General features: G+C 39.0%; 1 protein-coding gene and 1 pseudogene across 2 annotated transcripts in view; one reads left to right on the forward strand and one right to left on the reverse strand.

The window, feature by feature from the left end:
* The window catches only part of EVI5 (ecotropic viral integration site 5), a 228,596-nt gene that overhangs the window by 4,972 nt on the left and 199,125 nt on the right, over positions 1 to 24,499 (forward strand). The window lies entirely within an intron of this gene.
* On the reverse strand, positions 173 to 5,977 carry LOC133087137 (small ribosomal subunit protein mS38-like; annotated as a pseudogene).

Here is a 24,499-nt window from a genome sequence, read left to right on the forward strand (position 1 = left end):
AGAGAAATGACTGGAGAAACAGAGTGGGCTGTGGATCTCTGCAGTGGATCTGGAAATCAATATGTGCATTAAACATTTAATATTGAATGAACAAATAATAGATCTTGCATATTTGTAACATACAGAAGTTATCAAAAAGTCGTGGTGGTTTTGTTATTTTAATCAATAATTCTTAAATCCAGCTACTGTCATGGGGGGAGGTAATACTCAGAATTTTTTGTTTTTTGTTTTTAGCTGAGTTCTCTGAATACTTATTACAACGGGTCATCAGCAGTAATAGGGGTGTGGGAGAGAGATAGGAGATGCATTTGCCCCTCAGGTGGATCTTGAGGGTCTGCCAGCCTGTGGGGGTTTCCTTCAGGCCCGCCTTCCACCAGATGCGCTTCAGGTCTCTCTTGAACTTGATTTGCTGCCGTTTCAGGCGTCCTTCCTTGACTTTCCGCAGTAGGTATTGGGTCCTCTTGACCAGCTTGCGGTACTTGAGATGATTCATCTTGTGCCGGCAGATCTTGAGCGTGTTTTTGCGCTGCATCTGGGGTGCATCCCAAACCTCCTTACCCCACTGCTCGACCCATTCCCCCACCTGGCTGGGCGGACACTCATAGAGTTGGGGTGGAGACACAGTCCCTGGGACCCCAGCGTCCAGTCTGGGCAGGAGGTAGCCAGCTCTCTAGGTCAGCCAGCTCTCCAGGAGGCTGATGGATATCTTCCTGAAGAGCAGCATCTCCTCAAGCTCCAGATGGACCCGCCTGCCAGGGAGGGAGGCAACGCCACTTGGGCCTGTTGGTTGCGTGCTGTAGTGAGCCTGCAGGCGTGCCTGCCCAGCACCCCTGAGACAGGCCAGGACCCACTGCAGCCTACCCGGGAACAGCCCTGAGCAGCTGGGAAGTGAGGCGCACCAGGAACAAGGTCTGTGTGTGGCGGTGGCCCCAGGTGCTCAGCGGAGCCTCCCTGAGCCTCAGCTTCACCCTGAGGTGCCCACCGCGTGGGTGGTGTGGACTCTCGAGTCCCAGGTCCCAAGCCCAGCCGGCAGCAGCTGCCTCCGCTGTCCCTGGAGCCCGTGGCCTCACGCTGACCCTACCCAGACACCACTGGGAGACTGACCATTCTGCTGCCCAGTATTTTTTGTTTTGAGAAAAAGATTATGTTCCAGAAAAAATTGAAAAGTATTGCTAAAGTTGTAGAAATCTTATAGTTAACATGAACTGGTAAATTAATTAGAACCACCCATTAAAGCCTCTCTGTTAAGCTCCTCTGATAACTTTGTTATGCTTTGCACTCCTGTTTTCTTTAAAACACTAAGTATGTTTCCAAATGCTCTTTGAGATTAGAGTTTTTTATCATAAAGTTCATGATGAAATAAAGATATTATTCTCAATATAATTTGTTTTCTGTTAGGCTAAAATTATAAAACTTTATGTGTTTACCTTTAAATTGTGTCCATCCTTTTCTGTGTTACAGTATCCTTTTACATTTGAAATTTATGCCAGTGAGTGGGTTTTTTTGTTTGTTATTTTCTGTAATGCCCTTATTTAGCAAAACAAAAATCTGTCAGCCCTTTGTTGCTCTTCAAATTAATTTTGGACAAGTTATATAAAATACAAAAGTCTGCTTATCACTGCACACAATTTTATATGTTTGCATATAAAATTCAAGCTATCAATCAAAGATAACATTGGCAGTTATTACTATCTGTTTTGGCGGTATGATAGTCCTTTCTCATTGGAAACATGTAGGTTAATTAATGTGTGTTTTGTGGCTAGAAGCTGTTGACTGTGGCCTCATATGTTTGCTCAGAAAGGGTCATCCAATTTCTCATAATTCTAAGTTGCCTGGTGTGTTTATTTGTTGGCATTTCCAGATGTTTATTACTGTCTCTGTACTTCATGAGAGCATTCCCTGCCTGTGCTGTTGGCAGTTTATTGTTTAAGTGGCCAGACAATGTGGGTTTAGTGCTTGTTAATTGTTCTTTGTACTAATCCAACGCTCACAATTGTACTTTGAAAAATGTTCCCTAAAGCTGGTTAAACTGGCTATTATCTGGGTCTTCATTGTTCGTTTTGCTATTCAGTGTCTTTTGGGTTCACGATTAGGGCTCTCTCCTTAAGGAACTGCTAGCTCCTGTGTTCTTGGAAGGAACCTTGATAGAGATAGGAGCAGAATGGTTTTATTATGGGTCATTGCTCTTTTTGTTTTTCATAAGAAAGTGTAAGCACTGATAGGGAAGTGAAGATGGGGATTTTGTCTTACCTTTGAATTGGTGTTCAAATGATTAGTTGCTGTATTTGGCCTGATACAGATCTTTTGCTGTGTTAAAAATGAATACAGCATTCTCATAAATTATGCTAGTAAGTTTGTTAGAACAATGTTAACAGATACTGGATAGGAACTTCCCTGTTGGTCCAGAGGTTAAGACTCCACGCTCCCAGTGCAGGGGCCCGGGTTTGATCCCTGGTCAGGAAACTAGATCCCACATGCCACAACTAAAGATCCCGCACATGGCAATGAAGATCCTGCGTGCTGCAGCTAAGACCTGGCGCAGCCAAATAAATACATACATACATAAATAAATAAATATTAGAAAAAAAAGATACTGGATAAAAGTTTCACTTGAATGAACAACTGTATAATATGATATTTGAATGAGATACATAAGAGAAAGAAGAAAAATTTAATATCTTCAAGTATACCAGAATCAGGATAGTTTAGAAGACTGAGCCAGAATTTGCTGGTGAGAAGATAGACCTTGAAGTAAATTGAGAATGAATCTTAGGGAATAAGCTCATGAAAAGTGTAATGCCTTTAAACATTTAATTTAAATACATGTAAGAGAGGAGCACAAAGTTAAAGACTCAACTTGGCTGCTTTTTTGAAAATGTGGAGAAGCTTCTTTTCTGCTGCTGGATGAACAAGGTTATAAATGTTGTCAAGCATTTAACACACGAGATCAAAAAACTGAGTCAGTAAATGATCTAGAAATTTAATGAAGTTATGAACATTGTCAGTAAGTCAGTAAGAACCACCAAAGGTAACACATATATAGCATCTCCTATGTGTCAAGCATAATGATAGGTACTGGGAAGAAAATGGTGATCAATTCTACATAGACAAAAATCTTTGCTTTCACAAAATTTATAAACCAGGGGAACACACAGTTGGTATACTCTTGTTTCTTTACTTTTTTTTTTTTTTTGGCCATGCTGTGCAGCTTGTGGGATCTAAGTTCCCTGACCAGGGATTGAACCTGGCCCCGGCAGTGAAAGCCCTGAGTCCTAACCACTGGACCACCAGGGAATTCCCCGTATAGTCTTGTTTCTGAGTGAGGTGATAATTAAAAAAAAAAAAAAAGGGTAATTAAGTGATTAATTTGTCTTAAATCTTGAGGGTTTTTTTTGTTTAAATTGAAGTATAATTGATTTTCAATGTGTCAGTTTCAGGTGTACAGCAAAGTGATTCAGTTATACTGAATCTATTCTTTTTCACATTCTTTTTCTTTATAGGTTATTACAAGATGTTGAATATAGTCCCCTGTGCTCTACAGTAGGTCTTTATTGTTTATCTGTTTTATATATAGCAGTGTGTATCTGTTAATCCCAAACTCCTATTTATCACTCCCTCCCCCCCCACCCCTTTCCCCTTTGGTAACCATAAGTTTGTTTTGTATGTCTGAGTCTGTTTCTGTTTTGTAAATAAGTTCATTTGTATCGTTTTTTTGATTCCACATGTAAGTGATATTATATGATATTTGTCTTTCCTTGTCTGATTTTACTTCACTTAGTATGATAACCTCTAGGTCCACCCATGTTGCTGCAAATTATTTTATTCTTTTTTATGGCTAATATTCCTTTGTGTGTATACCACATCTTTATCCATCCATTTGTCGATGGACATTTAGTTTGCTTCCATATCTTGGTTATTGTAAATAGTGCTGCTATGAACATTGGGGTGCATGTATCTTTTCAAATTAGAGTTTTCATCTTGTCTGAATATATGCCCAGAAGTGGGATTGCTGGATCATATGGTAATTCTTTTTTTTAAATGAAATTAAATTAAATTTTTATTTATTTGGTTGTGCTGGGTCTTAGTTGCAGCTCGCTGGCTCCTTAGTTGTGGCATGCAAACTTGTATTTGTGGCATGCATATGGGATTTAGTTCCCTGACCAGGGATGGAACCCGGGCCCTCTGCATAGGGACCGTGGAGTCTTAACCACTGTGCCACCATGGAAGTCCCTCATATGATAATTCTATTTCAGTTTTTTAAGGAACCTCCATACTGTTCTCCATAGTGGCTGCACCAATTTACACTCCCACCAACAGTATAAGAGTGTTCTCTTTTCTCCACACCCTCTCCAGCATTTCTTATTTGTAGACTTTTTGGTGATGGCCATTCTGACAGGTGTGAGGCTTTTTATATAATTAGTATGGAAAAATGCTGAGTGAAGTAAAAGTTTTAAATTTTAATATTTGCTTTAAAAAATTTTGAGGTAAAGTTTACGTATAGTGAAATAAACTTAACTCTACAATTGAATGAGTTTTGTTGAATGTGTACTCCTGTGTTAACCTCTCCCTCCCCGGTAATCCCACACGGTTCCTTTAGTCAGTTCCTGTTCTGATATCTTTTACCACAGACTCGTTTTTCATGTTCTTGAACTTCACCTAATAGAATAGTAGAATAAGTGTGTATTCTTTTCTGGCTGGCTTCTTTTGTTCAACATAATGTTTTGAAATTCATCCATGTTGATGCTCCCATCAGTAGTTCTTTTTAACTGGTGTGTAGTAATACATTGTATAACAATAACACAGTTTGTTTATCCATTCTCCCATTAGGCTATTATGAAAGCTGTTATGAACACATAGCTGTTAGTCTTCTTATAGACATACATTTTAGTTTCTCTTGGATAAATAACTAGTGGTGGACTTACTGGTTCATAGAACAGATGTATGTTTAACTTTAGAAGACATTGCCAAACAGTTTTCCCAAGGGAATATATCATGTTACATTGCAACCAGCAGTCTGTGAAAGGTCTGCTTGAGTGACAAATCAGAATTGAGTTTCAGAAAGACTGTGGTGGTACAGTGGGGTATGAGACTTGAGATAGGGAACACACACAGTTAAGTAATACAATTGAAAATTGATGTATTCTTGTTCTAAGGAATTGATAGGGAGGAAGAGACTCTTACAGATTCTGGAGCCTGTGGTATGTGGGGTGAGGATAAGGCAGGGGTCATGTGATCCCCACGCATCTGCCATAGGCTGTTGGATATTGGTGTGCCATTAACAGAGAGAATACAGTCATTAACAGAGAGGATACAGTGGAGGAGTAGATTTTAGAGGGAAGAGGGAGAAGTAAATCTGTTTTGTTTGTAAGTAGTAATTGGGGTAAAAGGAAGTAGATTAAATAACTGTGTATAGTGAGGAGAAGGCCCAGGATGGAATTGGAATTTTGGGGACCATTGACATGTAAGAAATGAGCTGATGACGAGAAGTCTGCAAAGGAGCAGAAGGAGTGAGTAGCCACCACAGAAGGGAAACCAGGGAAGTGATTTAACAAACTGAAAGAATAGAACTTTGAAAAAGGAGGGAGGGGCTTGAATGTTGTTAATGTGAGTAAAAAATAAGTATAGCCGTTCTGGAGGTTAACTTTTTTTTTATTATTTGACCCAATAGTTGCACTTTGTGGAATAACTTCTAGAGAAACAGACAAATGTGGAAAGGTATCACACTCACACACACACACAGAGTATTATATAGTTTTCTATTGCTGCTGTAACAAATTAGTACAAACTTAGTGGCTTAAAACAAAAATTTAGTCTCTTACAGTTATGGAGGCCAGAAGTCTCAAATGTTTCACTGGGCTAAAGTCAAGGTATTGACCCGGCTGGTTCCTGGGGTAGAATCCATTTCCTTGCCTTTTCCAGCTGTTAGAGTTGCATTCCTTGTATTCCTTGCATTGCATTCCTTGATCCCTTCCTCCATCTTCAAAGTCAACTGCATAGCATCTTCCGATGGGCCCAACCCAGATAGTTCAGGATAATCTCCTCATCACAAAATCCTTCCCTTAATCACCTCTGCCAAGTCCCTTTTACAATTTAAGGTAACATTCACAGATTCTGTGTTTTATGATGTGCTCTTTAGGAGGCCATTAATTAGTCTACCACATAATACTAACAAGGACAGAAGATCAAGGTACATTAAATTAAATTCTCAAAAATGTATGGTATGATCTGATTTTTTTTGGCTGCACCAGGTGGCATGCGGGATCTTAATTCCCTGACCGGGGATTGAACCTGTGCCCCCTGCAGTGGAAGCATGGAGTCTTAACCGCTGGACCACCAGGGAAGTCCCCAAGTGTGATCTAATTTTTGTTAACTTAAAAAAAATACATATATACCCATATATTAGCATACGTATAGAAATCTTAATATATACTGTACTGCTAACAGTGGCTGTCTTTGAGAGTGGGATTACAGAGTACTCAAACTTTTCCATTTTTTTCTGTGATATTTCAATTCTTAACATGTATTTGCTAATCAAAAAAATAAAAAATAAATAAAAGGAAAAGTACTGTATGGGTCACATGTTACAGAGAGGTCTGTAAGTAAGATAAGGACTATGAAGCATTTACTGGATTTAGCACAAAGAGACTGTTGGTGAGTGACCTTGGTAAGTGTGGTTTTAGTAAAATGGTATGGTAGAAGCTACATTGCAGTGAAAAAGTGGGAGATGAAGAAGCGAAGAATGAAAGCTAAACATCTGTCCAGTTGCTTAGCTATGGGGGAGGGACGTTTCTGTGAGACAGGGGGTACTTAGTGGGATGTAAGATCCAGCAAGAGCGCTAAATATGGCAGAGCAGCCTGTTTAAAAGTTGAGAGCAGAAACTGGGAAGAAGAGAGAGACCACCTGAGTTCCAGGATAATTCACAGAGCACGAGGCCTGTCTTCTGACTTTAGACATAAGACCCACTTAACTGTGGCAGGTGAGACTAGAGAGGTGTGGATATGGGCAGTAGTTAAGTTTATAACATTTTCGTTTTCTTTAATATTATCAGATTAAAAAAAAAAACAAAATAATTCTTGTAGTCCTAAATGCTTCTTTGGCGTTTTGTTGAAGTCCAAAGTTATTGTGTACCTGTGTTAATTTAGTCTTGCTAATGTACTGTCATTTTGTTGGTTTCTGATTATTCATGTAGCCTCATAGTATATGAGTATGTGAGGTTCAGGGAATGAGACCTTAGTTTTCTAGTGCAACTTTTTGGGGACTCCTCCCCCCCTGTTATTATTGAAACTAGTCATTGCATAAAAATCTGCTTATATGAGTTTATCAATTTTCTCTTGACTCTACAATGTCACAGCAGGAAAGCATTAGAGGTATCATTCACTCCAACCTTTTTTTAAGTTCCTGACAAGGAAACAAGGTTTAAAAAATCTAAATAACTTGTGAAGGCCCTATGCACCTTGTCAATAGAACATGGTACTTTTACCTTGCTGAGATGCTGAGGACCTTTCAAAAAATTATTATTTCACTGATACTATATTTCTGCCAGGATTTCCTGAGTTTTCATGTGTCCTTCTATCCAATTCCAATTAACATACATTTTCCACCTCTTAATTTCATCACTCTTCTTTCGCCAGTATAAGTGTAATTAAATTAATTAAAATGACAATTTAAAATACAGTTTTTAGGCCTTGCCATGATCTGTACATTATTTACCTATTTGGAGAATTATGTTGAAGATTCTTTTTTTTTTTTTAATTTTATTTATTTATTTATTTATTTATGGCTGTGTTGGGTCTTCGTTTCTGTGCGAGGGCTTTCTCTAGTTGTGGCAAGTGGGGGCCACTCTTCATCGCGGTGCGCGGGCCTCTCACTATCGCGACCTCTCTTGTTGCGGAGCACAGGCTCCAGACGCGCAGGCTCAGCAATTGTGGCTCACGGGCCTAGTTGCTCCGCGGCATGTGGGATCTTCCCAGACCAGGGCTCGAACCCGTGTCCTCTGCATTAGCAGCCAGATTCTCAACCACTGCGCCACCAGGGAAGCCCCATGTTGAAGATTCTTATTGACATTTTGGGATTTTTCAGAACTGTGGCAGTTCATTTTTATTTCACACTGGGTATGGAGTGATGGTGTTTAACACACTTCTTGACACAGTGCTTGATATATTGTGTATATTAAATAAAAAATTCATGTAATATGTGATATATTTTAAGAGGTACTTGTTCTGAATTTGTGCTTTTTTTGGACTAGATTAAGATCTAAGGAAACAGGTATTTTAGTACTCTTGCTGCTGCCAGGAAAAAATTGTGTAGATATGCCCTTTTTTTTTTTTTTTTAAACGATTTTGTGTTTGTAACAGTGGAAGGTTGAGGTCAGGGGACAGGCTTATTAGCTCCTTATTCATGAACTTGAACACTTGGCTATAGCAATATTAGGTGCAGCTCAAATTGTCAAATTTTTATATAAATTTATTTGTTTATGTACTTATTTTTGGCTGCGTTGGGTCTTTGTTGCTGCACGGGGGGCTTTCTTTAGTTGCAGTGAGCGGGGGCTACTCTTCGTTGAGGTGTGCGGGCTTCTCATTGCAGTGGCTTCTCTTGTTGTGGAGCACAGGCTATAGGCGCGCGGGCTTCAGTAGTTGTGGCTCGCGGGCTCAGTAGTGGCTCTTGGGCTCAAGAGCGCAGGCTCAGTAGTTGTGGCGCACGGGGTTAGTTGCTCCGCGGCATGTGGGATCTTCCTGGACCAGGGATCAAACTTGCGTCCCCTGCATTGGCAGGCAGATTCTTAACCACTGTGTCACCAGGGAAGTCCTTCATTTTCAAATATAATTTCCATCTCAATATGTTAGTTAATTGAATTGCTTAAGTAAGTAATCAGATTGGTTTTGGGCAGGTCCTATCTGTCTGTCAAAATCCTTAGAGTCATGACATGTTCCGACGTTCTGTGTTTTTACTTTTGTGTTCTTCTGTTTTAGCTCACCTTCCTATCAATGACTTATACTTGTCAGGACGTTTTTGTTTTAGGGCTGAATGTTTAGTATCCTGGCTCCATCATTTATTAGCTAATGGATTCTTGGGCAAGTCGTTTAACCTCTATAAACTTCAGTAAAATCTGTCTCAGGATTATTGTGAGAATTAAATAAGATAATGAATGTAAGTCTTGTCGCAGTGCCTGGTACATAGTAAAACATACAGTAGATGATGGTGGTAGCAGCAGCAATGGTATATCACTGTGTACAAAGTTTTCCTTTTCTTTCTTTTTTTTGTTTAATTAAAGTGTAGTTGATTTACAATGTTGTGTTAGTTGCAAGTTTTCCTTTTCTGATATTTTGCTCTAGAGGTAGGAAGGATCAGAGAGAGATGAATATATGCTGTATGCCTATAGAAAATAAATTAACTCAGAGAAATTTGTTATATAGACATCTAAAGGAAGAAGACTTGTCAGCAGTGTTACCCTTATTTCCTGTTTTTTTCCCTTTCAGTGTAATTCCTGTTTGCTGTTTTTTCCATTCCTGTTGAAGCCAGTGCTCTGTATCTTTCTCTTCTTCCATCTGACAACTGTTAACTTAAAAAGTGAAAGATGTAATTTGCAATTCTTCTTTGAGGATATTTATAGTCTGTGTTTTAAAATCTGCACTCCATATTTATTGATAGTACTCAAAACATGCAAGACATTGTTATTTATATAATAATGTTGTTTATTCCCATGTTTGCAGAGTTGGAATAATACTTCCTTATAACCTGCTTAAAAGATTGAAGATAGATATTACATTTGCCCCAAGCTTAAATCCTACTGGGACAACGTTGAGTATAAATAATTTTTTATTTTTTTGCTTTCTACATGTTTATTCAGTTGTATACCAAGATTTTTATGGGTTCTGAATTTCCAACACCTTGAAGAATGTTGAAGTAATGGTGTGTACAGATATTTATTTATTTATTTATTTATTTATTTATGTATGTATGTATGTATGGCTGTGTTGGGTCCTCGCCTTCGCGCGAGGGCCCTCTCCAGTTGCGGCAGGTGGGGACCACTCTTCATCGCGGTGCGCGGGCCTCCCACCGTCGTGGCCTCTCCCGTTGCGGAGCACAGGCTCCAGACGCTCAGGCCCAGCAATTGTGGCTCACGGGCCCAGCTGCTCCGCGGCACGTGGGATCCTCCCAGACCGGGGCTCGAACCCGTGTCCCCTGCACTGGCAGGCAGACCCCCAACCACTGCCCCACCAGGGAAGCCCCAGATAATTATTTTTTATATTTACATTGGCATAGACCACATTTTGAAATTTGATCATATATTTTAGATATACTTCTAAGTTTGATACATTGCTATTTATTTTGGAAGCAAATAAGAAAAGACCTCTCTGGACCCATTTGGCATTACAAACACTTAGACAAATACCCACTAAAAAAGTATGATACTGTAAGTTGGCGAGTTCTGGGTTTGTAATCTCGTGTAATCAGTTAGAGTTGTAATTTAAATAATGGTCCCAGAGATACAATTTCCTGTCACTCATCTACTGGCCAATTTCCCTGTAAATTTATGGGTTCGTATAAAACTTACTGTGAAATTTGGGATGCTCCTAATAATCTGTTTCAGACTAAGTATAAATAGTTAAAAAAATATGATGTAGTTGGAAGAACTCAGATATCTATAGAATTATCCATCTATTTATTTTTTTCAGCCAGCTTTTGTTGTTGAGTTTCTAGAATACACTGGGTACTGTGCTAGGCATTATGGAGGGCAAAGTAATACCTTCTCTTTGGTCAGAACAAAAAGAAGATGCTGTTTTAGGGTATAACTCTGCTCCCTTCTCAGTATTGCTCCTAACCTGCAATCCTGACCTTAGTAATGATTTGTTAATATGTTACTTAAGCATTGTTGCTTTCTCCCTTTTATTTCCTTCTTGTATATTTTTCAGATTAGAACATATAAAGTCTGTCATGATGAAGGACTCTAAAATTGGGAAAAATCAGAAGTATAAATAATTTTAAAACCATAAAGTTGGGACTTCCCTGGCGGTCCAGTGGTTAAGACTCTGCGCTTCCACTGCAGGGGGCACGGGTTCGATCCCTGGTGGGGGAACCAAGATCCCGCATGCTGTGTGGAAAACCCATGAAGTTAATGTCTTATATTCTGTTCTATTGTGGTAATTGCTGTTGGCAGCTTCTGTTGCTGTTTTTCTTTATAGTCCTTTTCTGACTTTCCAGCCAGAGCAAACTATTAAAAGTCTATTTGGCATTTGTATGCCAGTGTTCATAGCAGCATTATTCACAGTAGCCAAAAGTTGGCAACAACCCAAAATGTCCATCAACAGATGAATGGATAAACATCAGATGAGTAGAGTTCTACCTTCCTTCTTTTTTTCCTTTCTATCTTCCAGCCTTAAATATACCAGGTTTTTCATGGGCTCAGAGTTTCTAGCACCTTGATAAATGTGAGAAGTATTTGTATATAATGGAATCTTATTTAGCCATAAAAAAGGAATGAAGTTCTGATACATGCTGCAGTGTGGATGAACATTGAAAACATTATGCTGAATGAAATAAGCCATGACACAAAAGGACAAATATTGTATGTATGATTCTACTTATAAATCTAGAATAGGTAAATTCATAAAAATTAGAAAGTAGTTTAGCGGTTACCTGAGGCTGTGGAGAAAGGAATGGATATGTCGTTTCTGTTTGGGGTGATGAAAATGTTTTGGAAATAGACAGTGGTGATGGTTGTACATCACTGTGAATGTAATTAATTCCAACGAATTGTACACTTAAAAATTGTTACAATGGCAGGTTTTTATGTTCTATATATTTTACCCCAATTAGGAAACAGGCTGTTTGGAACCTGTAAGAGGCTTGTGGCTAGTTCACAGTTTTACTTCTAAGTGAGGCTGAGGTCTCACTCATTCATGCTTCCCTTGTTCATGCTCCATTGTTTTTGAAAAAAAAAGACCAGCATTGATTGAGTGGTGAGTTTATGGATGATTCATTGTTCTTCATGATTTTCTTTTTTCTTTCCTTTTTTCCATAAATATGGATCACTTATAAGGAAAATATCCATAAATAAGATTTATTTTAAGAACAAAATCAGGGAACTTCCCTGGTGGCACAGTGGTTAAGGATCCTCCTGCCAGTGCAGGGGACACGGGTTCGATCCCTGGTCTGGGAAGATCCCACATGCCACGGAGCAACTAAGCCCGTGCACCACAACTACTGAAGCCCGTGCGCCTAGAGCCGGTGCTCTGCCACAAGAGAAGCCACTGCAATGAGAAGCACGCGCAACGCTACAAAGAGTAGACCCCGCTTGCCACAACTAGAGAAAGCCCGCGCACAGCAACGAAGACCCAATGCAGCCAAAAATAAATAAATAAATAAACAAATAAAAACAAAATCAAGTCAGAAAATATTTATCTTCTTTGGCTTACTATGTAGTATTCTTTTCTTTCTCTTATCCTTTATCTCTTCTTGATCATCTTTCAGTTTTTTTTTGGATGTACGTATCATTCCTTAATTTTACAGTTTTTAATATAACCAAATTGGAGATAATTGGAAAAAGAAGGGATTCTTCCCATCCCCAAATTCACTACTATAACACTGAGTTTCTTGGTTTTTAATTTTAATGTATTTTCTTCTGTTCTCTTCTTGCTTATATCTTTGTTCTGATAAGAATTTATATATAATTTGAGTTGTTTTTTCATTTTTTGCTGCATTAGCCTTCTGCATGTGGTCTGCCTTATTATCTTCCTAACCATGTTTTTAAAACAAAGTTACAACTTCCAGTTTCTAGTCCAACATGGAAGTTGCCACTTCCTGTTAACAACAGGTAAAAAGCTGAACAAACTGAAAAATCAACAGTTCTTCTTAGATTCAGCAGGGAGGTGAGGTCACAGGACAAAGCACTGCCCCCTGAATTGGAAAGACAGACGGCAGACACAGAGAATTACAACTTAGTGGAGAGAAACCCGTGAGTTGAAACTGCTGTGGGAACCGGTGGTAGGGAAGGGAAACCTGAACTACTGATGAATTGCCGCAGGCTCAGTGTGGACAAGTCTGAGAGATAAAAACTCCAGGGGGACCCAGTCATTGGATGCCCCAACACTTTTGTGAATTTTGCCTCCAGGAGCTTGACCAAGTTCTCATAATGAATATCAGAGAAAAATCCCTTCTTGCTTCCAGCTGGGGGAAGGAAGAGGAAGTATTTTGAAATACTCCAGAGTATTCTGTTCTTAACAAGGTCTGCCCTTAGGAGAAACTATTTAACCAGAGCCTCACCTGCTGGGGTTTGATCAGAACCTAACTGACCTGGGGGAAATAAACACTTCTGGCCTAGTATAGCCATTTTGTGCCACAGGAGGGGAGTGGAGTGATGGGAGAGGCTGATGACCGAGAAGCACATGTAAAGTTCAGAGTTTAGAGATACAGGCTCACTGAAAGACTAAGATCTAATCATAGGACTATAAAATGCTTCCCTGCCCTCCACACCTTACTACCACATTATTAAAGGCCTATTTACAGTAGTTCCTTTACCCAGTACATCATAACTGACTATCAAAAAAAATTACAAGACATACTAAAAGACGAAAAACAGTTTGTTTTTTTTTAAAGTCAGTGTTTGCTCTCTTATTTTTTATTTTTTTAATTTTTAAAAAATTTTTATGGCTGTGTTGGGTCTTCGTTTCTGTACGAAGGCCTTCTCCAGTTGCGGCCACTCTTCATCGCGGTGCGCGGGCCCCTCACTATCGCGGCCTCTCTTGTTGCGGAGCACAGGCTCCAGACGCGCAGGCTCAGTAGTTGTGGTGCACGGGCTTAGTTGCTCCGCGGCATGTGAGATCTTCCCAGACCAGGGCTCGAACCCGTGTCCCCTGCATTGGCAGGCAGATTCTCAACCACTGCGCCACCAGGGAAGCCCCCGAAAAACAGTTTGAAGAGAGAGTGCAAGCATCAGAACCAGACGCAGATATGGTAGGGATGTTGGAATTATCAGACAAAAGAAGAATTTAAAGCAATTATGATTAAGATGCTAAGGGCTCTAATGGATAAAGTAGGTAGCTGACAAGAACAGATGGGCAATGTTAGCAGAGTGTGGAAATTCTAAGAAAGAACCAAAAAGAAATGCTAGAAATCAAAAACATTGTAACAGAAATGAAGAATGCCTTTGGTTGGGCTTATTAGTAGACTGGATATGCCTCAGGAAAGAATCTCTGAGCTTAAGAATAGCTAGATAGAAACCACCAAAACTGAAAGGCAAAGAGAAAAAAAGACTGAAAAAACAGAACAGAATATCCAATAACTGTGGGACAACTACAGAAGGTGTAATACATGTGTAATGGGAATTCCAGAAGGAGAAGAAAGAAAAGAACACAAGAAATAGTTGAAACAGTAATGACTGAGAATTGCCCCAAATTAATGTCAGATACCAAATCATAGATCCAGGAAGCTCAGAGAGAACCAACAGGGTAAGTGCCCAAAAAACTGCACCTAGGCACACCATTTTCAAACTATAGAAAATCAAAGATTAAAAAAAAATCCTGAAAGAAGCCAGAGGGAAAAAACACCTTACCTATAGAGAAGCAATTATAAGAGTTACACCCAACTTCTCAGAAGCCATGTGAGCAAGAAGAGAGTAGAGTGAAATACTTAAAGTGCTGTGAAGAGGAAAAAACACCAGCCTAGAAATCTGTGCCTTGCAGTATTATCCTTCAAAAGTGAGGGAGAAATAAAGACTTTCTCAATCAAACAAAAATTAAGAGAATTTGTTGCCAGTAGACCTGCCTTGCAAGAAAAGTTAAAATAAGTTCTTTAGAGAGAAGGGACGTAATATAGTTCAGAAACTCATACCTTACTTCCTTACGTAAAGTAAGGAAGAGTAAGGAAATGGGAAAAAGGAATAAGTGATGGTAAAATAAAAACTTTAGTTTTTTTGTTCTCATTGATCTAATAGATAAGTTTGTTCAAGATAATATTGTCAACAGTGTATTTCATTATGTATACTTATGTATATATGTGTGCTATGCATAAGTTCAATGAATAACACCAATGAAACAAGGTCACAGGGGGGAGGATATATGATTATTTTGTTACTGTAAGGTACTTACACTACCCATGAAGTGGTGTAGTGTTATTTGAAAGTGGAATTGGATTAGCTGTAATTGTATATTGCAGACTCTAAGGCAACCACTAGAAAAAGTATAAAAAAAAAAAAAGTATAACCAGTATACTAAGAAAGGAGAGAAAATAGAATCATATAAAATCTCTTAAAACCATGGAAGGCAGAAAAAGAGTGGAAGACAAAAATAGGAACAAAGAACAAGGAAGGGCAACAAATAGGAAACAGTAACAAATTTGGTAGATGTTAGTCCAACTATGTCAATAATCACTTTGAACATCAGTGGTCTAAATGCACAAATTAAAAGACAGAGACTGGTAGAGTGGATCAAAAAATAAGATTCAACTATGTTGTCTACAGGAAATCCCCTTAAAATATAAAGACACATATAGATAGGGGATTAAGAGGTACAGACTACTATGTATACAGTAAATAAGCTACAGGGATATATTATACAGCACAGTGGATGAATATAGCCAATATTTTATAATAACTAAGTGGAGTATAACCTTTAAAAATTGTGAATCACTGTTGTATACCTGGAACTCATATAATATTGTAAATCAACTATACCTCAATTAAAAAAAAACATAGATTAAAAGTAAATGGATGGAGTGGGCTTCCCTGGTGGCACAGTGGTTAAGAATCCACCTGCCAATGCAGGGGACACGGGTTCGAGCCCTGGTCCAGGAAGATCCCACATGCCGTGGAGCAACTAAGCCTGTGCACCACAACTACTGAGCCTGCGCTCTAGAGCCCGTGAGCCACAACTACTGAAGCCTGCGCACCTAGAGCCCGTGCTCTGCAACAAGAGAAGCTACCACAGTGAGAAGCCCGTGCACCACAACGAAGAGTAGCCCCCACTCGCTGAAACTAGAGAGAGCCCGCGCCCGGCAATGAAGACCCAACGCAGCCAAAAATAAAATAAATTAAAAAAAAAAAAAAGTAAATGGATGGAGAAAGATATAAAAGGTACAGCATTGCTAACACTAATTAAAGCAGGAATAGCTGTATTAATTTCAGACGGCAGATTTCAGACTAAGGAATATTTTCAGGGATAAAGAGTGAGGGGAATTACATAATGAGAGAGGGATCAGTTCATTAAGAAGACATACCAATCCTTAATATATATGCCCCTAAAACAGGGCATCAAACTACGTGAGGCAAAAACTGATAGAATGCAGGGAGAAATAGATGAATCCATTATCACAGCTGGAGACTTTAATACCCCTCTATCAAAAATGGACACATTCAGCTGACAGTGAGGACACAATTGAACTCAACAGCACCATCAATCAACTAAATAGAATGGACATCTTAGACTACTTCATCCAACAACAGAGTGCACAGTCTACTGAAGGTCACATGGAACATTCATCAAGACAGACTACATTCTACATTCTAGATCGTAAAACCAATTTTTTCTTTATTGTTTTTTTGGCTGCGTTGGGTCTTTGTTGCTGCGTGCGGGCTTCCTCTAGTTGCGGCAAGAGGCTACTCTTCATTGTGGTCCACGGGCTTCTCAATGTGGTGGCTTCTCTTGTTGCTGAGCATGGGCTCTAGGTGTGCGGGCTTCAGTAGTTGCAGCATGCGGGCTCAGTAGTTGCAGCACGCGGGCCCTAGAGCACAGGTTTCAGTACTTGCGGTGCATGGGCTCAGTAGCGGTGCACAGGCTCTAGGGTGCATGGGCTTCAGTAGTTGTGGTGTGCAGGCTTAGTAGTTGTGGCTCACAGGCTCTAGAGTGCAGGCTCAGTAGTTGTGGCGCACGGGCTTAGTTGCTCTGTGGCATGTGGGACCTTCCTGGACCAGGGTTGGAACCCGTGTCCCCTGCCTTGGCAGGCGAATTCTTAACCACTGCACCACCAGGGAAGTCCCCAATTTCTTAAAACACATGATCTGCCCAAATTCACCCAAGAATAGACAATTTCTTTTTTTTTATTTTTTATTATTTTTTACTTTTTTGGCCGTGCCTCGCGGCATGCGGGATCTTAGTTTAGTTCCCTGACCAGGGATTGAACCCGTGCCCCCTGCAGTGGAAGCACAGAGTCTTAATCACTGGACTGCCATGGAAGTCCCAAGAATAGACAATTTCTATTAAAGAAATTGAATCAATAATTAATAACTTTCCAGAACAGAAAGCACTAGGCCCAGACAGGTTCACTGGTGAATTCTACCAAACTCAGTATTTTAAGAAGGTCAGCTCTTCCCAACTTGATCTGTAGATTCAGTGCAATCCCAATCAAAATCCCAGCAAATTATCTTGTTGATATTGACAGACTGATTCTAAAATTTATGGGGAGAGGCAGAAGATCCAGAATAGTCAACACTACTGAAGGAGAAGAAGAAAGCTGGAAGACTAACGCTACTCAACTTCAAGATATACTATAAAGCTACAGTAATCAAGACAGTATGGTGGAGGGAGGAGGGATAAATTGGGAGATTGGGATTGACATATACACACTACTATATATAAAATAGATAACTAATAAGGACATACCGTAAAGCACAGGGAACTCTACCCAGTACTCTATAGTGACCTTATATGGGTAAAGAATCTAAAAAAGAGTGGATATATGTATGTGTATAACTGATTCACTTTGCTCTACAGCAGAAACTAACACACATTATAAATCAACTATACTCCAATAAAAATTAAAAAAAATTTTTTTTCTAAAGGGAGAAAGGAAGGAGGTGATGGGGTCATACAGACAAACTCCAAATGATGACTGGGGGGAGGAAAAAAAAGACAGTATGATGGATAAACAACAAGGTCCTACTGTATAGCCCAGGAAACTATATTCAATATCCTGTGATAAACCATAATGGAAAAGAATATGAAAAAGAATGTATATCTGTATGTATGATTGAATCATTTTGCTGTATAGGAGAAATTAACACAACATTGTAAATCAACTATACTTCAATTAAAAAATATGATATCGATTAAAGAATAGACATATAGCTCAATGGAATGAAATAGAGAGCCCAGAAGTAGTCACACATAAATATAGTCAATAGTCAACTGATTTTTGACAAAGGAACAAAGGCAATACAATGGAGAAAATATAGTCATTTCAACAAAAGGTGTTGGAGCAACTAGGCATCCACATGCAAAAAATAAATAAATAAATAAAAAAGACCTAGGTACAGACCTTACATCCTTCACAAAAATTAATTCAAAATGGATCACAGACCTAAATGTAAAAGGCAAAACTATAAAACTCCTAGAGGATAGATAACGTGGTAGAAAATAGGTCACCCAAATAGGTGACCTTGGGTTTGGCAGTGACTTTTTAGATGCAACACCAAAGGCACAATCCATGAAAAAAAGAATTCATACCTGAATTTCATTAAAATTAAAAATTTCTGCTTGTCAAAGACACTGTAAAGAGAATGAAAAGGCAAGCCACAGACTGGGAGAAAATATTTTCTAAAGACATATCCGATAGTGAAACCACACTCCTACTCAGATGGGACTCAAACCTAGCCAAAACTCAAATTGGAACTTGAACCCATGGGCTGGCACTCGAACCCACTGTCTTTTAATTAAAACTGCTCACCTGGTGTCAGGACTTTCTGAAGCTCAGATTCTTTTGTCTTTATGCAGAGAGAATTTGGCATGAGGCAAAGTGACAGGTAGAGTGAGTTTATTAGCACAGGACGCTTTTGCAAGCAAGGGAGTGCAGTCTGGAGAACAAAGAGGGCTACGTTTTTATAAGCAAAGAAAAAATGGGGAGGGGAGAAGACCACTTTCTTCCTTATTCTTGGGTAAGGAATTATATCAAGGCTTATATCATTAGTTCCTCCTTTGACCCTATATGGTCTAACCGAGACAGTCATGGCGCTAGTTAAATCATATGTATATTAGCAGAAGAGTAGTAACATATACTAAAATATGGTAATTCATCTCAGGTTTCATTATAATGTCCCCTTTCACCTATATTCCTGTCTTGGCTACATGCAGAGATGCTACTCTTCAAGGGCCATTAACTCTGACTTCATGTAACGAGATTCAGACCCCATATCTATTGTGTTTTGTTTTAACCATCAGGATTTGTGGCTTGAATGTGCCTGGTCTTCCTTCAAGGTAGTGTAGATTGTTGCTAGGTTACTGGATTCTTGAGTGGTCATTAGCTTACCTGAGTCTCCCAAAACTCCCTTAAAATTCCCTGTCTTTAATCCCCTAGTGGGATTTTCTTTTTTTAATTTTATTTTTTAAAATTTATTTATTTATTTATTTTTGGCTGCACTGGGTCTTCGTTGTTGGGTCTTTGTTGCTGCACGCGGGCTTTCTCTAGTTGCGGCGAGTGGGGGCTACTCTTCGTTGAGGTGCGTGGGCTTCTCACTGCGTTGGCTTCTCTTGTTGTGGAGCATAGGCTGTAGATGTGTAGGCTTCATTAGTTGTGGCACGTGGGCTCTAGAGCACAGGCTCAGCAGTTGTGGCGCACAGGCTTAGTTGCTCCGCGGCATGTGAGATCTTCCCCGACCAGGGCTCAAACCCGTGTCCCCTGCATTGGCAGGCAGATTCTCAACCACTGTGCCACGAGGGAAGCCCCGCCTAGTGGGATTTTTAAATGAGCTATTTAATTATCCTACTTTATCCTTATCACTAATGGACTGTTACCCCAAATATTCAGAGAATTCTTAAAACTCAACAATAAGAATACAACACGATTAAAAAATGGACCAAAGACCTTATCAGACACCTCACCAAAGAATATGTACAGATGGCAAAAAACATATGGAAAAAAAAAAAAAACACATGAAAAGATGCTCCACATCATATGTCATCCAGGAAATGCAAATTAAAACAACTATAAAATATTACCATATTCCATTGGAATAGCCAAAAATCTAGAACATTGAAAACACCAAATGCTGACAAGGATACAGAGCAACAGGAACTCTCATTCATTAATTGTGGGAATGCAAAATGGTACAGCCACTTTGGAATACAGTTTGTCCAGTTTTTACAAAACTAAACATTCTCTTACCACACAATCCAGAAGTTATGCTCCTTAGTGTTTACCCAAAGGATTTGAAAAGTTGAAAAATGTCCACACAAAACCTGCACACAGATGTTTATAGCACCTTTATTCGTAATTGCTAAAACTTGGAAACAACCAAGATACCCTTAGTAGGTGAATGGATAAGTAAACTGTGGTACATCCAGACAATGGAATATTATTCAGCATTAAAAAGAAATGAGCTATCAAGCCATGCAAAGACATGGAGGAAACTTAAATGCCTATTACTGAGTAAAAGAAGCCAGTCTGAAAAGGCTACACACAGTAGGAGTCCAACTGTATGACATTCTAGAAAAGACAAAACTATGGAGACAGTAAAAGGATCAGAGGTTGCCAGGCATTGGGAGGAGGGATGAGATGAAGAGGCAGAGCACAGAGGATTTTTAGGGCAGTGCAACCACTCTGTATAATACAGTTGGACTTCTTTATCCTTGGGTTTCTCATTCATGGATTTGGCCAACTACAGATCAAAATTATTCGAAAAAAATTCCAGAAAGTTCCAAAAACCAAAACTCGAATTTGCCTCAGCTCAGCAACTGTTTACATAGCATTTACATTGTATTAGGTATTATAAATAATCTAAAGATGATAAAGTATACGGGAGGATATGTGTAGGTTATATCCAAATACTATGCCATTTTATATAAGGGAATTGAGCATCCATGGATTTTGGTTTCCATGCGGGGTTCCTGGAACCAATCCACTGTGGATACCGAACGTATCTTATGCATTTATCCAAACCCATAGAGTGTACAACACCAAGAGTGTACCCTAATGTAAATGATGAGAATGACAAGAATGGAAATAATGGAGTGGGAGGAATACAAATCAGCCAGGATCTTCTGTCTGTGTGACCAAAGCCATTAGAAAATACCTTTGAACCCTTTACTTCTCCCCAAAGCTGCAGAATTAGTTGCCCCTCTTATTTGTTTCTGTGTTATCTTATATATACTTTTCTGTGGCCTTTGTCACATTGTGTTATAATTGTTTCCATGTTTGTCTCCTCACACTCCATCGATGGTGCTACTTGAGGACAGGGTAAGACAGGAGCCAAATGTCATATTCCTCTCCCACTCAGTGCCTAGCCCTATACCTATGCTTAGTAAATATTTGTTGAGTGAAATTGATAGGGTTTTTGTGGAGGTAAAGAAATTAGAAGGAATATTAAATTCCTGAAGCTGAGATACCCAGGTTTTTGAGTCATTGTTTACATGTGTAACACCCTGTTTCTTCTGAAGAGTAGTCACAGTAAGCTTCTGAACTACTGTTACTTTGGCTGTAGGAGTTTGGCACTGATTTTGAAGTCTTGGCATTTGTCTTCTATTTTGTTATTGTTCTCTGGGGCTTGGGTTAGGAGAAAATGTTTTCTGTAGAAGATTTTGATTTCAGACTCCTTCTAGGCATATTAACTGAAGGTAAATTTTTTCTTTTCATTTTTCAAAATATGAAAGAATTATAAAAAGACCCAAAGGGGCCTTTCAGTTGAGGATTTTGCTGATGGTGTCATAGGAGGCAGTTCTTAGCTACATCCTAATGGAGTATTTTTATTTATAGATTTTGGAGACACAGTATATTACCACAGAGGGTAATATACCTACTTTTAGGACATCTGGGTTTGAGTTTCACTTTTAGTATTTATTTGTAAGTGTGAGCCTCTCTGAACCTATCTTCTTATTTGGAAAAATTCTTGATTTCATTTTCATGAACTCTAGCACCCCCTGCCAAATAACAACAAAATGCCAATTTCTCTGGTTTCAGTAAATGGTACAATAAGTTGCTCAAGTCAGGATAGATTGTACTCTTGATTCTTCTTTCGCCCTCATTCTCTCTATCCACTTCATCAGAAAGTCATTTTGTTTCCACCTCCACAAAATTATTTTGCATGCATCTATTTTCTTTGTCTCTGCTATCCCATAATAGCTTAAATCTTAATTATTTTTTACCTAGATTTCTGTAACAGTTTCCTGCCTAGTCTCCCTACTTCTGCTCTTGCTTATCTATAATTTGTTTACATAGGAGAGTACTTTTTTTTTTTTCCCCCCCGGCCACGCTGTGTGGCATGAGGGATTTTAGTTCCCTGACCAGGGATAGAACCTGTGCCCCCTGCATTGGGTGCGTGGAGTGTTAACCACTTGACTGCCAGGGAAGTCCCAGGAGAGTACTTTTTTATAAAATAGAAAAGACCATATTATTCTTCACATGTTTAAAATCTTTTTATTTATTTATTTATTTATTTATTTATATTTTTAGCTGCACTGGATCTTCGTTGCTGTGCACGGGCTTTCTCTAGTTGCGTCGAACAGGGGCTACTGTTCGTTGCGGTGTGCAGGCTTCTCATTGCGGTGGCTTCTCTTGTTGTGGAGCACCGGCTCTAGGCACACGGGCTTCAGTAGTTGCAGCACGCAGGCTCAGTAGTTGTGGCTCACGGGCTCTAGAGTGCAGGCTCAGTAGTTGTGGCGCACAGGCTTAGTTGCTCTGTGGCATGTGGGATCCTCCCGGACCAGGGCTCGAACCCATGTCCCCTGCCCTGGCAGGCGGATTCTTAACCACTGCGCCGCTAGGGAAGCCCACATGTTTAAAATCTTAAGTGACTCTCAGTCATACTCCAGATAGATTCCAAATTCCTTTCTTATAAGATCCTTACTGACTGGGCCCTGGTTGACTTTTCTAGTTTCATCTTTCTGCACTTCCCGTTAAACTACTATGCATTAGCCATAATGATCTCCTCTTAGTTCTAACCTGTACTATTCAGTGTGGAGGCCACTAGCCATGTGTAACTGTTGAGCACTTGAACTGTGACTAGTCTGAATTGAGATGTGCTATATAAAGTACACACTGAATTTCAGACTTAGTATTAAAGAAAGAATGTAAAATATTCATTAAATATTTCATTTTCTGTTGAAATAATGTTTTAGATATATTTGGGTTAAATAAAAGATATAATTTCACTTGCTTTTACTTTTTAAAGTATAGCTACTAGAAAATTTTAAATAACTAATGTGGCTTGCGTTTGGCTCACCTTATATTTCTTTTGATATTTCTGTTGATAGATATCCCTTATCTAACCCATTGAGTTTTTAAATTACTCAGGGCCTTTGTACATGTTGTTGCTTTCTTTGCCTAGCCTGCTGTGTAGCTGGCTTCTTCTTGCTCATCTAGAAGATCTTAACTTAAATATTGCCTCCTAAGAAAGGCAGTCCTTAACTGCCCTATCAAATTAAGTTCTAGTTTGTTGCCCTCATGCCATATATCCTTCCCTGCATTTGTTTGTTCACTATTTGTCTGACTTCTTAACTAGTTCCATCAGGGTAAAGAACATGTCTCTTTTGTTTATGACTACATATTCATGTATATTCATCAACCAGTAAAGTGCTTTTTCAGAGTAGGTTCTAAATAATTACTTGTCAAAGGAGTAATACTGGAATACCTTCTTCTCAGATCTGTTGTAAGAATCAAATATGTGAAAATATTTTGTAAAGGGCTGTACCAATGTTCTATGTAGAGAAGCTGAAGAAATTGGTCCTTAAATGTGCTGAGATTATCAGAATACAAGTCAGTATTCTAGGCAGTATACAGGTATCACTTTTTCTAACTTAAGAATGAAATTCTGTAAGAAATTACTTCCATAGGAAGAATTCTTGTCAAAAAGAAAACTTAATTTGATTTTGTTCTTCAGTAATTTCACAGCTACGTATTTGTATTTAAGAAAATAAAGGTTAACTAACATAGTTTGTAACATATTGATTATAAGCCCATCAATAGCAGCAGAGATCTGGAGAAGAATGATAATTCTTACTTTGTAAACTGTTAGAGATGGGAAAAGGAAACAAGCAAGATTTAAGTATAATTTCAATATAGGTAGTTAGTTTAAACCTCTTTAAAAGCTTAGGATATAGGTGGGGAGAACATCATGAGCCTTTTAAATAGCAGTAATAGCAGTGGTAGCAGCAGCAGCAGAGGCAGTAGAGATAGCACTAATGTAGTAATAGTGGCAAAAATTTGAGTGCCTACTATGCCAGGTAGCCTTCTAAGTCTCATAAAAACATAATGAAAACCATAGGAGATATGCTTATTAACCCACTTTTTTTCAGATGAGGGTTTGAGGCATCAAGTGGTAAAACAAATTGCCCAAGGTCACACAGCAACACCTGGGTACATAGTTTGTATTTGATCTAGCATAGAGTAAAAAGAGAAGTGGCCAAAGATGGATTTGTAGAGGACAACATCTGATAAAGCATAAAAAGGATCCAGCAAAAAAGATACCTGAGAAGTAGAAGGAAAAACCTAAGGACATGTCGTCATAAAAGCTATGGGAAGAGAGAGAAGAAAAAAGAAAGATTGTTAGTATGAAAATAGCTGCATTTATTGAATGCT

The sequence above is a fragment of the Eubalaena glacialis genome, chromosome 3, assembly GCF_028564815.1.
Source record: "Eubalaena glacialis isolate mEubGla1 chromosome 3, mEubGla1.1.hap2.+ XY, whole genome shotgun sequence".
Taxonomy (NCBI): Eukaryota; Metazoa; Chordata; class Mammalia; order Artiodactyla; family Balaenidae; genus Eubalaena; species Eubalaena glacialis.